Source organism: Macrobrachium nipponense, chromosome 32, assembly GCF_015104395.2.
Source record: "Macrobrachium nipponense isolate FS-2020 chromosome 32, ASM1510439v2, whole genome shotgun sequence".
Classification (NCBI taxonomy): Eukaryota; Metazoa; Arthropoda; class Malacostraca; order Decapoda; family Palaemonidae; genus Macrobrachium; species Macrobrachium nipponense.
Genome location: NC_061094.1, coordinates 43,736,257 through 43,755,538, shown reverse-complemented (window position 1 = coordinate 43,755,538; position 19,282 = coordinate 43,736,257). Strand labels below are relative to the sequence as shown.

General features: G+C 40.1%; 1 protein-coding gene across 2 annotated transcripts in view; it reads left to right on the top strand.

Moving 5' to 3' along the window:
- Window positions 1-19,282, top strand: part of LOC135207490 (ETS domain-containing protein Elk-3-like) — a 265,420-nt gene that overhangs the window by 15,541 nt on the left and 230,597 nt on the right. The window contains exon 1 of one of the 2 annotated variants that reach the window (XM_064239289.1): window positions 1,956-2,490. The exons of the other annotated variant lie outside the window; for it this stretch is intronic. The gene's annotated coding sequence lies outside the window, so the exon portion shown is untranslated. Of the gene's footprint in view, window positions 1-1,955; window positions 2,491-19,282 lie in introns of those variants that run through there. 2 annotated transcript variants of the gene reach the window in all.

Genomic DNA, 19,282 nt, shown 5'->3' with positions numbered 1-19,282 from the left:
TTACCCAGAAGATCAAGTATTCCTTTGAAAAGGGAGGAAGCTGCGTTTTTGTAAGTAGCCTTCGCGACTTTAGATTTTGCCGTTTCGCTCAACTCTTCTTGCTGAAGCCTGAAAGAACAACGGCTAGTCATCATACTCTATTAACTCTTTTTGTACTGAGAAAGGTTCGCCAGCCTTACTTGAATACGCTTTCAAAGCTAGCATTTCTGTATTTCTTTGATGATGGATTATTAAAAAAGCTCCGTTTAGTATACTAATTATATGTGCATATATATATAATATATATATATATATATATATATATATATATATATATATATATATACATACATACGTCATATCACTTTACCGTGATTCATATACATATATCGAACTACAAATGTCCTTTAATATCTAATTCGCTCTACCACGGAATTAATATATTTTCATATATGTTTAACCGAGGGGGAATTTATTAAGCGATAATAGAATTGCTGACCGACAGGCGCGAACCATCGACCTCTCATTCCAGGACTGGCAGTGAAGCCTTATATATATATATATATATATATATATATATATATATATATATATATATATATATAGTACACACACCCACACGCACATATATATAATGGAGAGAGAGAGAGAGAGATATTGTGCGTCTGATTGTTTGATTGTTTGGTTCTTATCGGCAACCTCATATTATATAACCTTATTAAACCGATCAGTTTACAGTACAATAAGTACCTGGTCTAATTTAACATTTACAGTCCATTACATAGGTGGTTCATTAGTGAGTAAATACTTAACAATTACGAATTGGTCATTTTAAAATCCATTGAATAACTGGTTTATTCATTAATGAGTACATGCAATATTAAAAAACTGGCCAGTTTACAATTTATTAAATAGCTGTTTTGTAGGAACATAATCTTACATAAACGGTATATTGCTGTTTCTTTGGTAAACATAAAATTTCTTGAGCTACTGAACTAAAGTTATTTAGAGAAAATGATCATTTAACTCTCTGCCTTCCTGTGCGTTTCTAGACCTGTGGGACAAGTCGCCATCTAGAGAGGCAAATTGATATTATCTTGTTTGAATGAAGATTAACTTGCTGTAGGTTTCGTCCATCTCAGATCTCCCTTCACGCGAGGAGACAGCATATGAACTTCACTACCCTTTTAGTAGGATGTTTTAAGAGTATTTTGATTCATTCTTAGATACCGATTTCAGATCAGACGACTGTGGAAAGTGCCTTGTCTCGCTCGCTCATTCATTTTCGAAGTCATGTAGATAAGCTATCGAAAGATACCGGATATGAACGCTATCTCACGGTGATCTTAGGCCTACAGTCAATCAGTATTAGTAATTCGCTGCTTTGTGAATTGGTCACGACCAAGTGAATAGGCAGAATTCTATATATAACAACACGCAACGTATCTAGAGCAAGCTTTAAGAATCACATGGAAATTTATTAAAAGTTTGATATAAGATCATTTAACACCTGATAACTTTAGTCTAAGTGTTTACCGAGGCGTCCCCTTCAGCCTCTGAACCGGTGCGTTAATGTAAAGCAGTGGAATGGTGAAATTGTTTACGAAGCCCGTCTTGATATGCGCCGCTGCAGGAAATAGCTCGGCGCAACGCCTACGGAAAAATGTTTTTATTTTCTCGGAATGAAAACTCGCTCGAGCAGAGCTGCAGTTGACAACGGGGGCAGGAAGCCACTCTCCTTGTTAGAGTAAGATCGCATCCCATTATGGAGTAAGGTAAGCGACGTTTAAACGGTGTTACATTTAACAGATATTTATTCCACCTGTTTGACAAGTGGTGGACCCGCATCCCTCTACAGTTCTGGGAGAGGCGGCACCGCCGCTGCCCAGAAGGGTACGAGAGGATATGGCAACGCCGTCTGGTCTTCTCTCTTTTCTCTGAGCGAGTGAGTCTCGGTCTCGGCAGAGGGAGGGAGAGAGAACTTCAACTTGGAAAAGAAAAACAGTGCACGATCACCCCTGGTAGGAGGAGAACGTGTCGGTCTCTCTATATTTTTTTTCCTGGCCGTGGGGCACATTTCCTTTAACGTCTCTTAGTTCTGTTGATGTCCAGCGCTGGAGTCGGGTAGTGACCGGTGTGCTTGCGATTATTCCCTTTATTACACAGTGATCGGTTTCCCCTTTCCCGAGGATTTCAGTGTTTGCTCATTGAAGAAGATTGTTGCCTTTCATTCATTTGTTTTGAAATTGAGAAGAGAGGGAGAGGAGAGAAGAGAAGAGAGAGAATTAAAGAGGAGTGTTTGTGGATTGTGTTGAATCAGGATGCCCGGAACGTCCCGTGGTAAGATGCGGGTATCCTAGTGGGTCCTTCCTGCTGCTGCCCGCCCTCTCGGGGAGAGCTGTCCGAAACCCTGGAGATCAACCCATTTTGCTTTACTTTTTTAAATAAAAGCGAAGCAAAAAACTGCATCTGCTACGAGAGAGCATCCCGCTCGCTTTTCTTCGGTTAAAGGTAAGTGTCTAGACTAAAACTCCATCGACTTCCTTGCTGTGGCGTTGGTTCGGTTACGTGATTTATTATCCCTCCTCGAGAACCCAATATTTCTTTAGCCGTTTGTTAGAGGACGAGCGTAGGTGGCAGAGAAGGTTACCTGTATATTTGCACCTGTGCCTCCGAGAGGACAAGGAAGTGCTTTAGTAACTCTTGATTCCTTGAAATAGACTTACGCTGGCGCTAGTAACTGCACATTAGAAAACCTACTGATTTTGTAGCTAAACAATCGTGTATAATTGTTTATATTTATACTTTTGATACGAGCTGTATTGATCATAATTTTTCCTCTGTATCGGAAGATCTGATATGGAATTAATTGCTAAAGCGAAGTGTAGCCTAGTTCGTGTTCGCATTTTTCAGATATTTGGTTACTATGTCGCTCTCTGTATCTAGACATCCCTGTGTAGACCTATTGTGATATGGTATTGGTAGATAACTGTTTTGTTATGGCTCTCTCTCTCTCTCGCTCTCTCTCTCTCTCTCTCTCTCTCTCTCTCTCTCTCTCTCTCTCTCTCGCTTTGCAAAGCTGTGGCCTGCCTGCCTAACATTCTCGGAGATTACATAGATCTGACACTCCCAGACATCAGCTGTTCAGACGATTAAATTATCAGTAGATGTAGCGTTGGGGATGCATTGCTCCCGTCGTACTATTTTTTTTAACATTAGTGTTTACTATTGTGGTTTTAAGGCACTTGAACTTTTCATGGACTATCAATTGTTATTGGTCTACAATGGTTATGAAAGGAAGTCAGGGTATATGTTTTTTCGGTTCATTTTTACCGCTGTTTTTCCCGAGTACTGTATAATGAAATGTGCAATTTGAAGGAGAACTAAAATATATGTACTTTTTAGGTTATTTTAAACAATTTTCTTTGTACTATGTAATCAAATATTGTAATTTGAAGAACTAAAACATTGGTATATAACTTTTCAGTTATTTTTGTTTCTGTTTTTTTTCCAGTACTAAGCCTATATACAATATAATGTTGCAATTTGAAGAAAAGTTACGGTCTGAAACATGTCAGTTTTTTCTAATCTAGTCACTTTTTTAAAGTAGTATAGAAATACATAAAAACATAGAAAATAAGATTATACACGAACAATGTACTAGACTTAAAAATATCCTCCCTCGGATATTCAGTCTATTCCACCAAACAGATATTGTTCATTTTGTTTTCTCAAACGTTGATGTTTGCGCTTATGTTTAGATTATCCATCTCCGTCAGGCCATTGTTTGATCCCCTGAGGCTCCGTTAACAATATCAGAGGTTGCTTTGAATCGACGCGAGTTCAAGGTCACTGGCTGTGAGTTCAGAACATGTTTCCCCCATATTAGGATGCGCAAGGATGCTTGTCGTAGGATGTTTGGGGCTGCAGTTTGAGGAGGGTGTAGCCGCCGCCACCACCGCCGCTGCATTATTACTTAAATGACGCACAGGGCTGTTGGTGTTGTGTTAGTTATTTTAGCTCATCATGCACTTTGTACACTTGGAGGGCTTTTTGTCGTGGCGTTTAAAGCATAATAGTTGCGCGAAATACTTGTGTCGGGGGTGGGGGTAAGTCTCTTTACGCATCCATACAAATATCTCCACGTGGTTTTGAATATTGTGAAAATTTATTTGTTTGTATGTTTATTCATATATCTATCTATCTGCCTATTACATATATACATTGTAAAATCTACTGGTAATTTTTTACCAGGCTTCGTAGTGACAAGAGTGTCCAAAAAAGAGCCAAGAATTTGAGAAGTTAAGAGGGCATTGTGGCTATTACAGTACACACACACACACACACACACCTTTCCCATTTGGAAGGGCATCTCCTGAGAATGTTAACCTTAACTTTCATGTTCTCAGCAAATCATTTTTGAGATGAACCTGCTTGCCCCTCCCCACTGCTTTTTTCCCAACTTTGGCTGCTATCCACCACAGCCACCTAACCATCAGGTACAATACCTCGCTTAGCTCAACAGAGACCTACTGGATTTTACGGGAAATGGACCCAAGCCCCCCCCCCACACACTTCACCCTAGGCCTAGCATTTAAAGTGTGTTTTAGATGTATGGTTTATCTTTTACCTGCTAATGCTTACAGACACCTTTTTTGTGAAGCGAATGCGTTTCCTCTTGTAACAGTAATGAATCCTTGTCACGGAAAGGATGGTTATGATCCCACACGCTTCCAATCCTGTATTTAGCTGTTGTTGGAATATTGTTTCATCTTCATGTCTCTGTTTACGAGGGAATGTTAATGTTTTCCCGATAATTGCTTTTACGAGTTTTGATCGTCATCTGGATGGCTATCTCTGTGAACTCTTTTTTTTCAACAGGGAACTTCTACCAGTGCCCTGAGCACCTGTGCTCCTATGTTAATGCGTCTGCTTTGATGCCGAAGTAACACCAAGTCATACTACCAACCTCTCAAGAGCCTTCGTTTCCTTTGAGGTAGAACTGGGGAACACCCATGCCGTTTGAGAGCGACTGTAATGATACCGGAAACTTATAACCATTTTGCCTTATAGATAAAAGATTATTGTATACGATATTCTGCAATTGCCGGTCATTCTGCAACTTTTATTTTTACATAAAGAGGTTAGGCCCATGCATCCTTGTCATTCACAGCTGTAGTACATTCTGTTTCGTGGGACCTTCCTTGGGAAGGTGCTACCATTTGAGACTAGTTTACATGAATGTGTGCACGTAATAATAATAATACAGATTATGATCATAATATCCCCGTTACAAGCCAACACGTTTTTACAGCAACGAGAAAAGTTGAATTTCTCAAAGAGATATTTACTTCCTGGAGAGTGAGTGAGTCACCCCTTAAGTTTCCAGAATATATCAAAGATACTGACCTTTCAGACACCACAAGCACATGTTATTACCAGCCTTCTACTTTTTCAACCCAGCCCCGAGCAGAAGTAACACTAGCCCTGGTAGGACTAGAATTCTCCGTAATCATAACAAAAGTGTTAGTACAAGGCGCGATAGTAATAGTAGTAGTAGTAGTAGTACGAGTAGTGGCTGTTGTAGTATGTATAGGTGGGTGATCATCCTGTTCTCTTGGAGTACAGCCAAAGACGCCCTCCCACCCACCACCCACCTACCCGTCAACCCGTTCTGCCTCCTGGCGGGCTCTGCTAGGTCATGGCGAGAAAGGCTTCGTCTTCTTCCTTACGTATCCGTAGGTCGTAGCCATAGCGATGTGCAGTGCGTTCGTCCACCTTGTTTAGAGCGTTCCGAGACCATTGCATTTTCATAGTAGGTCTGTGGTTCTTTCTAGGCCTTGGTCTTCGCTGGTTGACGTAAGCCGAGCTATAGTAGATTTACATCAACCGTGCATCAGATGTCTAGGCCAGTCCCTTACGACGCTCCTGATTGGCTGTTGGTAAACCAATCACAGGGCTGGAAAGTCTCAGTCTCGAGAGAGTTCACATTGGCAGGATGTATGTTCCATCTCTCTTTAGAGATACGTCTTTCAAAAGTATCCATGGCTATGTGAACTCTCGAGAGAGACTGAGAGTTTCCAGCCCTGTGATTGGCTTATTACAGCCAGTCAGTAGCGTCGCAAGGGATTGTCCTAGACATCAAATGCACGTTTGATATGAATCTACTATAGTACTAAGAGTCTGTCTTTGGGCCGCGGGCAGCATAAATTTAGACTGGGTAACAAGAAGGCAAGGGAAGTGGCGAGCGCTTACGTCAGCGATTACATCCACTCGCCGACATCGACTTATTAAACGAGAGGAGGAGGCGGTTGAAGAAATTAACGAGGTGCAGTGACGTTTGAAAAAAAAACGAGTTCCTGCGCCGTTCGAAAACGAGTTACAGTAGCGTTTGAAAACGGGCAAGTCTAGATCTTGTAAATTGTAAGCAAGGTAGATGGGGGTAACTGAGGTTTGTAAGAAAATTGTCGGGAAAGTAAAGCACATTATTTTACAGGGATGGAGAAGTAAAGTGAGACCATTTGCAGTCGGGAAGAGGAGCATGTTTGGAAAAGTTAGACTTATAACTTTAATTAAAGGGCCGGAAAAGGAAATTTATCAATTAGCAGGAACGAGAAGGTGAAATATATATATATATATATATATATATATATATATATATATATATATATATATATATATATATATATATTATATATATATATATATATATATATATATATATATATATGTGTGTGTGTGTGTGGTGTGTGTGTGTTGAGAGGATGGATTGGAATAGAGACCTCAGGAGAGCACTGAGAGCAGTACAATAGGAAGAAGACCGCTGGGTAGGCCAAGAACGAGGTGGATAGACATAATTGTCAGAGATCTTGAAGATGAAATCCAGAACCTAGAGGACGCGAGGGAAATGGCTCGGGATAGAGACAGGTGGAGAGGAACTTTATCAGCCGTATGCCACTGGCCAGTGGCGGGAAGATAAAGTAAAGTTATAGTATTATATATATATATATATATATATATATATATATATATATATGTGTGTGTGTGTGTGTGTGTGTGTGTGTGTGTGTGGGTAAAACAATTGTGTATTATTTTTTCAGGAGCTTTACGGACCTTGGAAAAAAAGACTTTTTAAATTTGAGGACGAGAAAATAAAACGTATAAATTTGAGGAACGGAAAATAGAAGCGAGTCTTTCTTGTAGATGACTAGATTGTTTTGTTTGAATGGCAGTAGCGCCCTAGAATTAATCGGCAGGTTCCTGGTCCTGAGTCTGATCTTGAGCAATAGGATCAACCTTAACCCTTTCGCCTAACTTAAATTTATGGTGCTGATTGTATGGTCAGTACACCTGAATGGAGGAGTTTCATGTTCTCTTTTGCGTGTTTACAGCACCTCACGCGGTGCACTGTAGGCATTACTTAGGGTTGTTTGCAGCGTCCCTTCGGCCCCTAGCTGCAACCCCTATCGTTCCTTTTACTGGACCTTCATTCATATTCTCTCTCTTCCATCTTGCAGTCCATATTCTAACAATTGATCCATAGTGCAACTGCGAGGTTTTCCTCTTGTTCGTTTTCAGACCTTCTACTGTCAGTTTCCTTTTCGAGGCTGAATGACCTTATAGGTCCCATTGCTTGGCCTTTGGCCTGAGTAATATATTCCATTCCACGTACGTTGGATAATAAGGATTTCTCCGGCGTAGGTAACTACACTTATTCAAGTAATCCTGATATTAGAAATTGAGCCCAATCACGCAGCCTAAAGAACCTTTTTCTACCTTTTCTCAGTTCCTCGTTGGACGAGTACTCCTAAGTAGTGCTTTATGTGATTATCTAGCATTGACCAAAGATTCAGTCTCCACTTACAGTCGTTGACTTTTCAATATATTTGTGATATGTATAAGATAAGTGGGCGACGCTTGGTTATGACAAGCGTGGACGCACTCTTAGGCAACTTAGTATTGTTCTGGGACACACGTGTTCTATCTCCTACCTTTTGACAGTAGAACATCTTTGAATCCTTTCGAAGTCCTTTTGATGTCTAAGCTCACATCCCTGAACCTTCGCTTCAGTTCACATGTAGGTGTGTGTGCGCGCGTGCGCCTGCGCATGAGCGAAAGACAGACGGACGTATAAGAATATATTGATCTAATCAGCTGTTTCTTGTTAGACCTTGCTCTATGTTCATAGGATAATTTTTTTTATATCGTAATGTTTCCCAAATTATTCACTAAATGAAAAAAGCATCATGCTCTTACAAATGGAAGGTTTAGATTCAAATTATGTACATCCCTTAATATATAAAGTTTTGTTGACGGTATGATTAAGTACAAAAGTATCATTTTACTGTTTGTATTTTAAATTGTTCTCGTACATTTTTTTCCAATCTGTAAACCTTGAAATTAGGAGGTTATGAGAAATTGAGTTCCAAAAGTTTTTTTTTTTTTTTTTTTTTTTTTTTTTTCTTTTTTTTTTTTTTTTTTTTTTTTTTTTTTTTTTTTTTTTAGTGCAGTAGATTTGATGCCAATTTGCTTCAGAATAAGGTTATGAACTAAGGCTATGTTTCTATGAGAGAGAGAGAGAGAGAGAGAGAGAGAGAGAGAGAGAGAGAGAGAGAAGAGTGGGCTTACCGCATTCCCTGAAAACGTGGGAATCTATATCACGTTTCATCCAAGCTGACATGTTTATCGAAAATATGTGGCGTTGCAGGAATCAGTCTTATATTATTATTATTATTATTATTATTATTATTATTATTATTATTAAATCAGTAGACGAAACTTATTTATATGAAACAAGCCCACAGGTGCCATTGACTTGAATTTCAAGCTTTCAAAGAATATTGTGTTCATTAGCAAGAAGTAAGAAGAAGTAAAGGGAAATACAGAAAGAGGGGATCCCACCTATTAAAAAAGGAGAAAAATAATATAGGGTAGTAATGCATTGTATTGCCCAGGTATATAATACAATGCCAGCTGATTGCGAATTATACTATAGCTGGTTCACTTAAGGTAGATCCTTGGGTGAGCCCTACGTCTACGAGACGTTAGTTTGGTGGCCGCTGATTGGCTGGGAGCTGCCTATACCTCCCGGTACCAGCCAATCAGCTGTTGCCAAACAAACATCTCGTAAGCATAGGGCTCACCCAAGAATCTACCTTCAGTGAACCAGCTATAGTTCTGTATGCGTGTTATGAAGACAGGCGATTCCAATAAGAGCAGCACAAAAAAACACAAAGCAATAGAAGAATAGGGCGGCGGTCATCGCTGGGAAGAGCCACTAGAAAAAGAATTAGTACTGCAACGCTAGCCGCTTCTAAACCTGCACCCCCTTTCGTTCCTTTTATTGCATCTCCTTTCATATTCTTTTTCTTCCTTCTTACTTTCCACCCTCTCATAACGATTGATTCATAGTGCAACTGCTTTGAGGTTTTCCTCCAGTTGCACCTTTCAGATTTTTACTGTCAGTTTCCATTTCAGCGGTGAATGACCTCATAGGTCACAGCACTTGGCCTTTGGCCTAAATTCTATACTCAATTCTATCCTTACACCTGCACAGCAGGTACACTATGCCATTTTCATACATGAAATCTCTCTTACTTCCTGGTTATTAAGGTCCTTCTTATCCAGCACTTTCTATGTCCTCTCATGTCCTCCCTTCTAATACCTCTCATTTAGACTATAAGTTTTTTTTATAAAGCTTCCATTCCTTCCACATGACCGATCCGTCAAAAAAAAATCACCGGAGCTAACCTTTCTACCAGTTCTGGCTATAATTCTTTTAACTTTTTAGCGTGTCATTTAATTCTATGCAAAATTTGAATTACTTCGAAAATCATAAAAAATTTTCAGTCGATAAACCTACGCATCGAATGTGCTTTGTAATAATAACAAATTGTCCTTAAAAACGTAGAGAAAACTTGATAAATTGGTTGGAATGTAATTACAAAAGATTACGTAAATCCAATGAATATTTCCTACAACTTCCCAGTACGGTGAATCAAGTTGCTTACGAAGATATCGTTTTATCAGTCTGCCTCCATTCTTCACGTACTCTAAACCCGACAAGGAAGAGAAAATAACAAAACAGGTTTAGGCTTAGTATCGTCCGAGTACATTTTTTTTTTTTTCACCTAGGCTGCACTTGTGCGTGTGTGTGTGTGCTTGTGTGCTTGTTTTCGTCCCGTGAACCACGTGGTTAACCTTTCAAGATTCGGTTACTTGAGGAGAGGGACAGCTGAGGGATGTTTCAGGATTGTGAGTGTCTAGGGTTAGCCAAGGCTTGTGGACACGAGCTCTCTCTCTCTCTCTCTCTCTCTCTCTCTCTCTCTCTCTCTGCAAGAAAGTATCTCGAGACAAAAATCTCTGAGAGAAGAGGAACAAGACTTGTGGACACTCTCTCTCTCTCTCTCTCTCTCTCTCTCTCTCTCTCTCTCTCTCTCTCCAAGAAAGTATCTCGAGACAGAAATCTCTGAGAGAAGAAGAGGATCATCCCAACACAATGAACGATGTTATTGTGACATCATTCATCGAATGAATGTATACGATATCATGAACCGACCTGTAGGAGTATTGTTGATTATTTTCCCCAAGAAACCTCGCTGTTCACACCCGCATGCAATTGTCTTTATTCCTTTTTTTTGTCGTTGCCTTGCATGATTTGTCAGGCGTTGCTGGCTTTTGTTAGCTTGCAAGAGAGCTTCGTAAGTGGTAGTGGGTCACGTCGAGGCACGAAATAACAACAGAGTGAGAGATTGGATGGAAATCTTAGGGATAAACGGAAAAAAGATGTTAATTTCTCGATATTTATATAACTTTCTTATAGAAATGGGCTACTGGTCCTCCAAAGAGTAATTTAACGTTTTCCGGAGAGAAGCAAATTTAAATATTTTAGTTTAAAACTTTCCTGAAAAATGGAAATTTTAAAGAGTAATTTAACTTAAGATTTTCCTGAAAAAAGGGAAATTATAAAGAGTAATTTAATTTAAGATTTTCCTGAAAAATAGAAATTTTAGAGTAATTTAATTTAAGATTTTCCTGAATAAAAGGGAAATTTGAAAGAGTAATTGAATTTAAGATTTTCCTGAAAAAAGGGAAATTTTAAAGAGTAATTTAATTTAAGATTTTCCTGAAAAAAGGGAAATTTTAAAGAGTAATTTAATTTAAGATTTTCCTGAAAAAATGGTAATTGTAAAGAGTAATTTAATTTAAGATTTTTTTTGGAAAAGAAAAGAAATATTTAAGAGATTTAATTCAAGATTTTCCTGAAAAAGGGAAATTTTAAAAGAATTTAATTTAAAATTTTCGTGAAAGAAGAAAATTTAGAGTAATTTGATTTAAGATGAAATTTCCTGGAAGAAGGAAATTTAAGAGTAATTGAATGTAGGATTTTCCTGAATGAAGGAGGTTCCATGCAACGTAAAAACACCATACAAACAAATAAAAGAGTAATTTAAGATTGTCCAGAATGAAGGAAACTTAAAGATCAATTAATCCTCCGGGGATATACAAACCTCGCTTATCACTGATGTGCAATTATCCCTGCGCATGCGCGCAGGCGACCGTGTCTGACAGAAAACAAAACCTAGGGTTGTATACTTAAGAAAAATAAAAAATACTTTTAATATTTGTCATTAAAAGAAATATGCATTGCGTTGTGACATTTGTCGTTTTAAGAAAACCCATTCTGATTATCTTCAAATACTGAACATGAGCGCCTCAGTGGCATGGTCGGTTTGGTCTTGGCCTGCCACCTCGGTAGCTGCAAGTTCGATTCTCGGGCATTCCACTGAGGGGTTAGAGATGTGTATTTCTGGTGATAGAAGTTCACTCTCGACGTGGTTCGGAAGTCACGTAAAGCCTTTGGTCCCGTTGCTGAATAACCATACTGGTTCCATGCAACGTAAAAACACCATACAAACAAACAGATACAGAACATACATAGTAGTTTAAATAAAAACACAGCAACAAGGCGATGATGGGAGTATAACAAAGAAGAATTAAGAGAAATCAGAGGAAGAATTAAATGAAAGGAGAAACAATGAATTATGCGATTCTCACTGTCGTTCCTTTCCAAACAGGCTTATTGTTGATCGCATCTCCCAAGGTGTTACATAAACAATCTCGTGGGCATGTGTGAGCGTGTGTGTGTGTGTTGTGTGTGTGTGTCGCGCACGTGTGTACGAGGACGGGAAGGTGGTTATGATTGAGGCGAGATGGCGTCAGATCGCTTGCATATTGTTATGCGTGCACAGTACACACTCTCTCTCTCTCTCTCTCTTTCTCTCTCTCAGCGGGGCAAATCTGCATTTGTAGACTTTCTTCTTTGTTACTCCCATTTTCCCTGACTCTATCTCCAGCCAGTATCTTTTTGTCCGTTGTCTGTGAAGAAGTTTCTTCGCAGACACCTGTTTCCTTCCCTTTTTACCAGGTAGGGGATTTTTATCACGACGAAGAAAAGAAAGCAAAGAACAATCGAAAGAGCTCCATCTATCCTTGGTCGCCGGCGTCTCTCCTCGCGTCTGGTTCCTGCTGGAGTCCCCCCCCCCCCCCCCCCCCCCCCCTCTCTCACTCTCTCTCTCTCTCTCTCTCTCTCTCTCTCTCTCTCTCTCTCTCTCTCTCCACCTGACCTGCTAACTGCACCAAGGTCCTCCTCCTTCGGTTCGTTTCTGCGTTTTCCGGGGGCGTTCCAGCACGCTGTTGTACTATAGTGGATCCACATCAACCTTGCATTAGATGTCTAGGCCCGTCCCCTACGACGCTCCTGATTGGTTGTTGATAAGCCAGTGACAGGGCTGGAAACTCTCAGTCTCTCGAGAGTTCACATGGGCACAATGCATGTTCCACCTCTCCTGAGGGATACGTCGTTCAAACGTATCCCTCAGGAGAGGTAGAATATGCATCTTGCCCATGTAAACTCTCTCGAGAGAGTTTCGAGCCCTGTGATTGGCTTATCAATAGCCAATCAGGAATGCCGTAAGGAACGGGCTCCTTCAGTCGGGTTTTGCACGAGGGGGTGTTAGTGCCATCAGTGCGCCTCGTGTGCTGCACTGTAGGCATTCCTTTTACTCTACCTCCGTTCATATTCTCTTTCTTCCATCTTACTTTCTTCCTCCTGTTGCACCTTTCAAACCTTCTTTACTCTCAATTTCCGTTTCAGCGCTGAATGACCTCATAGTTCCCAGTGTTTTGTCTTTGGTCTAAATTCTGTATTCTATTCTATTCTATTTAGTTCAAGGTCAAGTTGGTCAACTAAGGTGCAGTCACAAGATTAGTAACACCTGATATTAATAATATAATGTAATGAATATTTTACCTATATTACAGGTTACTATTGGTATCAAGGTCTAGTAGAGAATTCATATTCTCTAGACCTAGATTGGTATAGTGATCTTGTCGTTTCGCCTCTCTCTCTCTCTCTCTCTCTCTCTCTCTCTCTCTCTCTCTCTCTGAATATACAAATAGATTTCCTCAGCTCAAGGTCAACAAAGATACAAGTAACTGGATCAGGATTTTAGTAACACCCGAAATATTCATTAATATTTTACCTGTTATTACAGGTCGCTTCGGTATAGTAGTTGTTAACGAAAGTTTACCTTCTTCATCTTATTCTCTGATTTTCACCCTCCACGTTGAGTGCCCCGCTCACTGTTTCATCCGTCTCTCCCTTGGGAAGTCTTGGAAACCTGCATCTGGTGTCTGGCGCTTGCAAAGGGTCCTCTTATCAAAACACTGACCTTTCGTTGCTTGGCTGACGCTCTGCAGTTATTACCTTTATCTCCTCTTCTCCTCGGCAGGCCTTATTGTCTGCCTTTTGAATTACCAGAGGAGTTCTGTCCTTCGAGAGCATCTCGGTTGTATTCGCAGATGACCGCAGCGGCTGCGACGCCAGTGGTTGGCAGTAAGTCTGGCGTTGGGTCCCAGATGGCGGTCTTGGGTATCAATGATCCTTCCCAGTAGGGGATGGGCAGTGCCGTTAGTGCACCTCACGCTGTGTACTGTAGGCTAATTGTGCAACGCCCCTTCGGCCCCTGGCTGCAACCCCTTTCATTCCTTTTACTGTACCTCCATTCATATCCTTTCTTCCATCTTAATTTCCACCCCTCTTCTAACAATGCTTCCTAGAGCAACCGCGAGGTTTTCCTTCTGTCACACCTTTAGAACCTTCTGCTCTCAATTTTCCTTTCAGCGCTGAATAACCTCATAGGTCGCAGCGCCGGACCATCGACCTAAATTGTATACTATTCGGTTTCAGTAATCCTTGACCGTGAAAGAGCCCAGAACCGCAGAGACTTTCACTTGTTTGTCAAGCTGTACAGATCTCACGCTCTTTCTAGGCCTGACTTGGGAAATCTCAGAAGAAAAAAAAAGTGTTCTATTCACAACAATTTATATATATATATATATATATATATATATATATATATATATATATATATATATATATTCTGAGGACGGTTTGTTGCTCTGCCTCTTTTCCGGATTTTATTGTCCTTCCTTATGGGGTATCCAAACAAATGTCTTTTGTCCAGGTACGAATGGAAGTTACATATCTGCCAGACATAAGGTCCTGACTTGCAGCTTAAACATCAAATGTGCTGTGATATATTTTCGCAGAATTGCTGTCATTTTACTCTTGTTTACATTTACTTGTAATTCATGACCTCCGTTAAAATAATCATTTTTTTTAATTTATAAAAAAGAATTTTTTTTCCTCTCTCTCTCTCTCTCTCTCTCTCTCTCTCTCTCTCGGTCTGTGACACCATCGTCATGATAATAATTCTCTCTCTACCACCGTCTTATGATAATTTATAATAAATCATTTTCTCTGTCCGTTAAAACATGTATACTCTCTCTCTTCCTCTCTCTCTCTGTCTCTATCTCTCTCTCCTCTCTCTCCTCTCTCTCTCTCTCCTTCTCCTCTCTCCTGCCTTATATATTGATTTTTATAATCTTTTGTTTCTCGTCGCAAGCATGTAAACTCTCTCTCCTCTCGCTCTCTCTCCTCTCTCTCTCTCTAACCAGTTGTAATCATAGCAATTATAACATTCTCTTGTCCGTTTTAAACATGCATTATTCTCTCTCTCTCTCTCTCTCTCTCTCTCTCTCTCTCACCATCGTCATTATAATCATTTTCTTTGTCCTGTCACAGGACACCTCTCCTTATTGCTGTTCAGCTTCGGGCTCCTCTGCTGCTTCATGAATAACCCGGATGTCTTTTAATGTGGCTGAAGCTGCTGCAGCTACGAGACGAAGAAGAAGAAAAAGAAGCTGTTGGGTGTGAGAAGGAATCTCTATCTAAATGGCCATGAAGCTTATGGGGGAATTAAGCAGGGTTTCGAAATGACGCAAGTCGTCTGAATTTCAGTTTCACAATTATATAGTTTATATACTATATACTATATATATATATATATATATATATATATATATATATATATATATATATATGGGTAGTTGTGCCTGAGTAAAGGGCGCACTAGACCGAAAGTGCTTGGCTATTCTCGCTTTTCATTTTTTCCTTCGTGGCAAAAATAAACTATATATATATATATATATATATATATATATATATATATATATATATATATATATATATATATTCTTCTGTTAAGACAGGACACGTCTCAAGGTTTTAGTTTTCTGTAAAAGAAAACTATTGTATCGGTTTTGTCTGTCCGTCCGCTCTTTTAACTGTCCGCCGTCAAATCTTGAAAACTACGAAGGCTAGAGGGCTGCAAATTGTTATGTTGATCATCCACCCTCCAATCATCAAACATACCAAATTGCAGCCCTCTAGCGTCAGTAGTTTTTATTTTATTTAAGGTTAAAGTTACCCATGATCGTGGTTTTTGCAACAATATAGGATACGGCCGTGGTTCAAGTTTCATGGTTTGCGGTGGCCTTGATCAGGCGCAGTTTTTACTATTATTAAATATAAAATACTCATAATAGGACGAGTTTTAAAATGGAGAAACAATCCACAGTTATGGTGTATAAATATATTTGTACAGATGCATAACTTGGAAATGTTTCTCCACTATTATCGTTATTCAGAAGATGAACCACATTCGTATGCAGTGGCGTGATCGGTCTGGTCTTGGCCTACCACCTCGGTGGCCGCGAGTTCGATTCTTGGGCATTCCACTGAGGGGTGAGAGATGTGTATTTCTGGATCGAAGTTCACTCTCGACGTGGTTTGGAAGTCACGTAAAGCAGTTAGTCCCGTTGCTGAATAACCTCTGGTTCCAGGCATCGTAAAAACACCATACAAACAAACGAACAAAGACATTCATATGAAACAAGCCGACAGGGTCCTCCATCGCCTTGAAAGTCAAGCCTTCGAAGGATACGGCGTTCAATTTGAAAGAAGTGAAGCAGAAACCGATGCCCAAGACGGCAGTTGCTTCTAAAGTGCGACTCAACGCCGAGTTGCAGCGTGGCGGAAGCGTCGTGACAGAAATGTGATTTGGGAGATCACTACCAAAGCTTTTTATTTGTAGGCTTTCGCTTTAATGAGGAAAAGACCCGCCGAAATTCTCAAATTCTATCGGTGACTTCGTGCCGAGATTCCTGACGAAATCGAATGATTTCCGCGGTACGTCCTTGTAGGTTGTCCGACGTTGCTTCAACGCAGGCAGCTTACTCACCCTAACTTTTCCATGGTTGGATCTCTCCTAGAGAGTGACCCCCCGCCCTCCAAAGGGGTTTCGGTGGTCGTTATCTAGAACTAATATTTCTTTGTAGGTTATGATGTTTATGATATTTACAGCCTTTTGTTTAGTTTTTTTTTTTTTTTTTTTTCTGTAATCCACAACGGGCTTGTACTACACAAGCCGCAGAGGTGTATACACACAGGGTTTAAATCCTTGGGGGTCAATATCTGCGAACCCCGTAGGGGGGTAGTGCCGTCAGTGCACCTCATTCGGTGCAATGTAGGCATTACTTAAGGTTCTTCACAGCGTCCCCTCGGCCCCTAACTGCAACCACTTTCATTCCTTGTACTGTGCCTCCATTCATATTCTCTTTCTTCCATCTTCCTGTCCACCCTCTCCTAACAATTGTTTCATAGAGCAGCTGCTTTGAGGTCTTCCTCTTGTAACACCTTTCAAACCTTTTGTTGTCAATTTCCGTTTCAGCGCTGAATGGCCTTAGTTGCCCCAGTGCTTGGCATGATGCCAAAAATCTATGTAAATCAAATCAAAATCTCTGGTTGAGATCCCCCCAGTATTTAGGCTCAGTTTTGCTCTCTGTTTGTTTGTGGCGCCGGGAGAGCTGGGCTCATGAGGCGATAAGTGCATTTAGATGTTTCTCATCAGAATTGCAGATCTCGGTTTCGTCATGTTGCTCAGAAGACATATTGTCGAGGGATACCTGGTTGGTTTGGTTCACTAGAAAACTATATGCCCCTGGTGTTGTTTTGTTAGTGTAAATACGGAGTCATTCAATCCCTGTATTTTCTTCGAAATCGCTTATTTTCTTTTTTCTTTGAAATCGCTCATCTTATTTTCTTCGAAATCGCTTATTTTCTTTTTTCTTTGAAATCGTTCATCTTCTTATTTTCTTCGAAATCGCTTATTTTCTTAGCTAACACCTTAAAGTTCAAGTTTGTAGGTGGCATGATTTGATCTTCTCAGTAATAGGCCCATTTTTCAGTCACACAAAATGCCTTAATTAATTGAACTCTGTTATTATTATTATTATTATTATTATTATTATTATTATTATTATTATTATTATTATTATGTTCGGAGGGACGGTCTCGAAGAAAACAATAAAAAGACGGAATCGGGAGGAGAAAGAGAAGAAGTTTACCTACCACCTGGTAACCCTGAAAGAAAATAAAGTGTTAAAAGGAACAAAGACACTTATGAGCGATATCGTCATACACCTGCGCATGCTCAGGTGTGTGTGTGTGTGTTAGTGTTATTTTTTTGGGGGGGATGAGGCGGTGGGAGTTGGGGGGGGGGGGGGGAAGGAAGTAAGGTTGCTAACGACTGACCGGCAGTCCGTCATGGATGTCAAAACTCTTGACAATGCAGATGGGACATTGCTTTCCAGGAAAGATGTGGGGAGAGAGAGAGAGAGAGCACCGTTCAACAAACACAATAAACTTTTAAGTACTATCTTGCGTGCAGAGAGAGAGAGAGAGAGAGAGAGAGTTTCATAAACCATCACATTCCAAGAGAGAGAGAGAGAGAGTTTCATAAACCATCACATTCCAAGATATGCAATAAACCCTCAGGTTTCATCTTGTGTCTTGCGTACAAAGAGAGAGAGAGAGAGAGAGAGAGAGAGAGAGAGAGAGAGAGAGAGAGTTTTACAAACCATCACAGTCCAAGGTATGCAATAAACCCTTGAGTTCCATCTTGTGTGTACAAAGAGAGAGAGAGAGAGACTGTTATAAACCGGCACATTTCAAGATATGCAATAAACCCTTGAGCTCCATCTTGTGTTCACAGAGAGAGAGAGAGAGAGAGAGAGAGAGAGTTTGTAAAACCCTCCCAAGAGACAAGCCATAAGAAATGAGTTACATCTCGTGTTGACAAGGACGAGAACAGGTGCAGCATATCCCACCTGCAATTTTGCAACCTGGTTTTCGAAAAGAATGGAGCTCTCCTGAATACCAATGAGCTCGGGAGAGAGCAGGAATCCGTCCAGATGAGCTTTCTGTGGAAATGTTTTATTTTTACTTAAAAAAAACCTAGAAAACAATATCTTCACGCTCATTTTGAAATTAAATCTTTTAGAATGCGGGTAAATTAATTGTAAATGCAATAAGGTATCTTCGAACTCATTTTGATATAAGATTTTTTGTGTGCAGTTGTTTGAATGTGTAAAATTGATTAAAAATGCTATATTTGAGACAATGTCCTCATCAAGACGTCCTTCCCGTAGGGGACAGTGCCATCAGTGCAACTCATGCGGTGCACCGTAGGCATTACCCAAGGTTCTTTGTAACGGCCCTTCGGTCCCTGGTTTCAACCCCTTTCATCTCTTTTACAGTATCTCCGTTCGTATTCTTTCTTCCATCTTCCTTTCCATCCTCTCCTAACAATTGCTTCATTGTACAACTGCGAGGTTTTCCTCCTTTACACTCTTCAAACCATTTTCCGGTCAGTTTCCGTTTCAGCGCTGAATGACCGCATAGGTCCCAGTGCTTGGCCTGAATTACATATTCTGTCTATGAAGACGTCCAGCATTTTTTTTTTTTTTTATTGTTTCTGCGCAAACTATAACTGTCATTTCCCCGTTGCTGAATAACTACTGGTTCCATGCAACGTAAAAACACCATACAAAAAAAAAT